This window comes from Lactuca virosa, chromosome 2, assembly GCF_052849685.1.
Source record: "Lactuca virosa cultivar CGN04683 chromosome 2, Lactuca_virosa_CGN04683_v6, whole genome shotgun sequence".
In the NCBI taxonomy this organism is placed as follows: Eukaryota; Viridiplantae; Streptophyta; class Magnoliopsida; order Asterales; family Asteraceae; genus Lactuca; species Lactuca virosa.
The window spans coordinates 78,357,626-78,364,064 of record NC_136427.1 but is presented as its reverse complement, the minus strand read 5'-3'; the positions used below and the strand labels follow the sequence as shown (position 1 = coordinate 78,364,064).

The 6,439-nt window shown below is 36.6% G+C and overlaps 1 non-coding gene across 1 annotated transcript; it reads right to left on the bottom strand.

The window, feature by feature from the left end:
• Positions 1–1,551: 1,551 nt before the first annotated feature.
• Positions 1,552–1,658, bottom strand: LOC145161754 (small nucleolar RNA R71). The gene has a single exon (XR_013738630.1). It is a non-coding gene; the product is annotated as a small nucleolar RNA R71 (small nucleolar RNA).
• Positions 1,659–6,439: the final 4,781 nt, after the last annotated feature.

Genomic DNA, 6,439 nt, shown 5'->3' with positions numbered 1-6,439 from the left:
CTGCATGGACATCTCTTAATTGATTATCTCATATGATTTATGTGAAAACATTTTTATGTGCCTAGGAATAGCGAACGTGAAACTATGGTTAACTAGAAAATGGGTAAATTAATCTGTGAGCTTGTGTGATAAACCATCAACAAGAGTTTAATTGAATTAGTAATTTGATGAGCTAATTACAAGTCTTATTTAACCCGAATAAATAAACTAGGATATTCATTAGTTTAATCACTTGATCACTGCTTAAATTAATCTGTTTTCTAAGGATTGGTAATAGCGAATGTGAACCTAATCACTTTAATCGGTAACCAATAACAATTAATCCATTGCACTTGCCATAAAATCAACCATAGGAGTAAATGAATCGAACCTAATTTGCGTGTTAGTTAATTTGTTAAGTTTCTAGTCTTGCAAAACTAGAGAAAACCTTTTACTGTTATTACTTGTTTTAGTTAATTATATTCATTAGAATTACTATTCCCTGTGTTTGATACCCTGCTTATTCAACTACAACTATACCACCAATTGACAGGTCCACTACCTTTGTGTGTCTAAATTATATCTTAAAAGTAGGACTAAAACTAGTGCATTTACATACACATCAAGTTTTTGGCGCCGTTGCCGGGGAATGGTTCAAAAACTAATTCTAATTGCTAGTGTAATCGATCCTTTGTGTCAGATCTATCTTGCACAAAGTTACTGCTTTAGTAATTTAGTTATTAGGTTTAAGTACTACGTTTTTCTATTATTAGGATTTTTGTTAAATTTTTTTCAGTCTTAACCTTGAACTCGCCGAGTGCAGTCGAAGCTACTCGACGAGTCCAAGGCGAATTTCAAGTTTCGTTGTTTATTTCATTTTTGTTCTTTTTACGCGTGTTTCTCATTTTCTTACAGGTATTATATGACCCGAGGATCAGGCACACCCTTAATCCCACCGCTCGAAAACCCGGAATCTGCTCTTAGGAAGGACAAAGACAATACCGTAGAATCATCTTCAACACCAAAGAAGTCACCATTTAATAGCCTCAAATCCACTTTCTGCAAGAAAAAGGGCAGAAAGTTGGAGAATCCAGCAATACGAAGGAAGACACCAAGTACGAGACCAAAAAAGAAGGAAGCGAATCTGACATAGAAGGAAGCGACTTAGAAGGCGAACTAGTTAACACCATGGCTAACATCGATGAAGTTCGCATGGGTGAATGGAAGAAAAGGATGCATGACGACACCGGCCTAGAACTCGTGCAACCCGCAATTCCCGCAACTGACACCTTTGAACTTAAGGGTCACATACTTGCTCAACTTAAGGAAATCCCATTCTTCGGGAAGGATCACGAAGATGCATACAAGCATCTTGATGAGCTCAACGACGTAGCCGACTACTTCAATGTTCCTAATATACCTCGCGACATTGTTTTACTTCGTATGCTACGTGTCACATTTAAGGGAGTCACGAAAGATTGGTTGAAATCACTCCCTCCAGGATCCATCACCACTTGGGCTAAAATGCGTGAGGAAATTATCGATCAATTTTGCCCTCCCTCAAAAATAGCAAAATTAAAGAAAGCCATAGCCAATTTTGAGCAACAAGCTAGAGAGTCACTTTATGAGGCATGGGAGTGATACAAAGGCCTACTGAGGAACTGCCCACACCATGATCTAAAAAGTCAACAAGAAGTCTCCATTTTCTATGATGGAGTGAATGTAACCACTAGGCAGCTCCTTGATTCACAAGGATCACTCACAAAGAAGCCACCCCCGGTGATAAAAGAGCTAGTTGAATAATTCTCTAAACACTCTAGAGAATATCATAACCCAAGAAATGACTCAACTAGAGGGATGGTGAATGTTATTTCGGATGACATGGCTGCAATGATGGCAAAATTGGAAAGCATGGATAGAAGAATGACTAAGATGGACCAATCCATCCATGCCATTAGAGTGGGATGTGAAAACTGTAGAGGGCCCCACCTTACTAAAGACTGTGCCCTTGACAAGAATGGGAACCGAAAAGTGCAAGTTTGCTACTCAAGCGGTGATAGATATGATGATGATTGGCACAAACCCAAGAAATAATAGCTACCTTATGATGAGTACAAGAAGGCAAAGAAGGAAAAGTATAAACAAAAAGGAAGAGGTTTTTATCAAAAAGAGGAATCGGTGCAAGAAAAGAAGTCAGACTTTGAAGATATGCTTACGAGATTTGCAGCCGCATCCGAGAAAAGGCCCAACGACACCGATGCTGCAATTAAGGAGCAACAAAACTTAATGAAAGGGCACCAAATCATGATGAAAGACCGAGCAACCTTACTTAGGAATCAACAAGCTTCCATTCTCAATATTGAAAAACAGCTGGGCCAACTTGCATTACAAATAAATGAGAGACGACCGGGTGGACTTCCTAGTAATACCAAAAATAATCTGAAAGGCGCACATATAAACATCGTGACAACTAGGAGTGGGAAGATTATAACTCCTCTGGCCCCTATTCAGAAAGAAGATCCTAAGTTGGTGCAAAAGGAAGAAGCAGAAACTGAAAAATCACAAATTCCCGATCCGACTCGCCGAGTCCCAGTTATGGACTCGACGAGTCCCCCACCTGATTAGAAAAACAAACCTCTTGTTAATCCATATCAATCAACCTATTGTTAATCACTAGCACACAACTTGAGATTTGTAACCTATTATGTTGACATATTCTTGTTTCTGTGCTCATTTCAGTTAAGGTTGACTATGCACATGAGTTCTATGAGTTCTCAATTGTTTGCATAACAACTTGGAAGCAATGGTAGGCCCTTGAGCTTCCAGGTGGCAAGAAATTAAGATTGAACAAGTTCGGTCCATATGAGTTTGGATTTGTCAATAACCATGTCTTAAGATTATGGTTATGACAAATTTGTTGGAATAGATGTCTAAGCCCATAACTATTATTGGCATGTACTCGACCCGAGAGTAGCATGGTCCATTTGGGTTGCACTTCACCAGAACAATTTGTATGTATAGTCTTTTGAGAATAGTATGTCTATGGTTTATTAATATATTATAAGTTATAATATATTAATATGAAATCATATTATTTAATTAGTATTGGTCAAGAATTAATTTGGAATTAATTATGTGATCAAAAGGAGACTAATTAAATATGGACTCTCATATATATAGAATGGGCCAATAATTATTTAGGATGGGATAAGCTTGCATGGAGAGTCCATGGAGCTTTGAACCCATGGATCCTATGTAAATGAAAGGTCATGAGTATTAGGGTTTGCATGGATGTAACCCTAATCCACCATACTATATAAAGAGGTCCTTGGCACTTGAAATTGGCACTAGTGTGTGAAGAAAGGCGGCATAGGCAATATTGAACAAGTGTATACTATTCTCTCAAGCTTTCCAAGTTGTTTTGGTTATTTGTGATTCCATTTGAGGGTTCCACACTATTGGACTAGAATCATTTCCCTAAGATGTTTTTGAACTTATAAACTTGTTTTTGATGTGGTAATGATCATTCTAATCCAATTCAAAGGATAATTGTCAATAGTTTCATGTTTTGTATTAGTTTAATGGCTAGGCTAATTACATGAAAATTGTTTGATTTGAATTGTCTTGTTCATATGAGTTTAATCTAGATCATAGTTTTTTTTGACATGTTTGTTTGTTTATTAGATGATCTAAATAGCCTTTAATGGATTCCATAACTTGTCCTCAAGTTATGGAAAACCAAAAGTCTTTCTTGTTAATGAGTCTTTAAAAGTCATGAGTTATGGCTTTGAAGAGTTTTTCCCATAAATTGTTTTATGACATCCATAACTTGTCCTCAAGTTATGGATTCTTAAGAGTCTTTCCATTAAAAGCCATATTAAACTCATATGTTATGGATTCCAAAAGTTTTTTTGAATTGTTCAAAACTTGCCCTCAAGTTTTGGAATTTGTAAAGTTACACTTTTGAATACTTTAGTTCCAAATCCTAGAATTTTAGAAGTTAAAATTCAACCCTTATACTTTATACTATTATAAGTTAATAATAGATATTTATAAGATCAAGTCAGTCTTACCATTAGTAGGCCTCATTCACGAAGCCGGTCTATAAGGGGGTATAAGGTCGTTGCCTATAAAATGGCAGCTTAATGGGTGTCCACTCTCACCCACCGCTTCCTTGACTGGTGGAGGGTCGTTAGCCGAATGGGTAGGACAAGGACTGTAACTCTCATTAAAAGTATAATGATGAATATAAAGTAACTAAACCTTTTATAAATTCCCAATCTTAGTTACTTTAGGAAAATGTGAAATTGGTGCTAACCCATGAAATTACATTGTGTACCTTGCCAAGTCGTTGGTGTAGCGTGTGTGGGTAACCGGCATACTAACATGGACTAGTAAGAGTGGCAAAGGGCGACTTAATGTTTATCATATATCGGTGGAGCGCGTGTGGGTAACCGGCACATTGATTAGGTGATAAAGATTAAGGGTACCAAGTTAATTTGCATGGTTATTCACACATTGTTTGTGATCCTTGGCATCCCAGTCACAAACTTGAGAGGGCACAATCGAGATTTAAACATGCCATTGAAAATTTTAATGAATCTCAAAAGATCTTGGAGTTTCAATCCAATTAAAACCTAATACCTATTTCGTTTTTCATGGTGGAAATTGGTGAATCATCATTCACCTACCTTCAAATATTTTATAGCTTGGATTACGGCATCCCTCTTCCAATTTATAAAATATTGTGTTGGGTCCTAGCCTTAATATTTCAGATTGGGTGTTATATTAAGGATTTAAATCAACTAACTTGAAATTCTCCCATTGTAGATGTCTAGATCAGACAACTATGGTCTTCCCAACTCCCTTGGAAAAAGATTTCCTAATGAAGATGATGTCCCGCGATTGGATCATGGAAATCATACTTCTCTTCCTCCACCTCCTCCAATAATTATCCCTGACCCACAAGCTCGAAGACTTGAAAAGTTCAGGATCACTCAATCCCTATTGGATAGTAAACACAAAGATGGAAAGCCTATACGTGCTCATGTCTTGGACATGAAGCTGCATATTGACAGGCTAAGGATGTTGGGCGTCGTCTTCCCAAGGAAGTTGGCTATTGACTGGGTCCTTCAGTCACTTCCCGAGTCATATAGTGAGTTCATTAAAGACTACTATGTGACAGATCATGACATGACCCTAATTGATCTTACCTATTTGCTAATTGCTGCCGAATCAGCAATGATTTGGCGCAATGGCCAAGCAAATCTGATTGGAAGGTCTACCTCCCAAGTTGACATGGACATCCCAAAAAAGATTCCTTCTCCTAAAGGAAAGGAATTGGGCATGGTCAAAAGTTTTGATCATAAGAGAAAGGCCAAAATCTGAGACCGCTCCATGTGATCCTGTGTGTTTCAATTGCCAAAGACAGGGACATTGGAATCAAAGCAGCCCAGACTACCTGAGAAGTTTAATCATAATGTATGGTTCTGCTTCAGGTAAGTCTACTATCGAACTCTGTTAAGTTTCTAATTGTTGATTCTTAATACATGATGTGACTAGGTTGCATTTTGATGTTTGGCAGGATCAAGCAAAGGGAAGGAAGCTCAAAAGAAGAGTATGTTGAATCTGATCGCGAAGATGGATTTCAATCGCATGGTTCGAAGATCGTATTTCTGAGCTACTGTTTGAGAGTTATGATAGATTTCTAGGAAATATGTAATAGCATAGTTTTTCACTTATAATTACATTGTAAGGAAAAGTTTTTCCGCATTTTATAAATAAATAAAATTTTGTTTTTTTTAATTTTATATATCCTTGCAATGGCATTTATGAAAAATTGATATTTGTATGTTTCTAGCAATATTGAAAATATGAATTTCATTCTTTCACTTGTGGTAGTGTCTAAATTCACCAAATAAGGAAAGATTCTCATCACCCAAGTTTCAATTGGACCGAAACTTGGAATCATGCAAGTTGTATTGTATGATGAATGAGAATTTTTCATCTTTGGAAAATTAACACTAATTCCTTGTTCACATGTATATGTAAGTCAAGTGAATGACTAAGGGATCGAGTATACATTCTTGTGCACTGGTCAAGTCCACCACAAAGATCGATAAGACTATTCGTCATGATTTACTAAAGTTTAGTAAAAATGTTTATACTTACAAGTTTAAGTATAATTCTGAAACATTGGAAAAGTTTCAATGTATGGCAGAACGAATGAGAAGAATCAGATTTGGCAGAAAGATAAAAGTTTCTCAAATCTGAAAAGATGGGAGAGTACTTTAGTATCATTTTTATGATTATCTTAATGATTAAGAAACCATATCACATCTTAGTGCATTCCTATGGCTAAGAAGAGGAATCATGAATTGTTGAAATGGTTAAATCAAGAAGATGAGTCATACTTCGTTCCAAAACAATTCTTAGAGTCATACTCCAAGAATGTAACTTG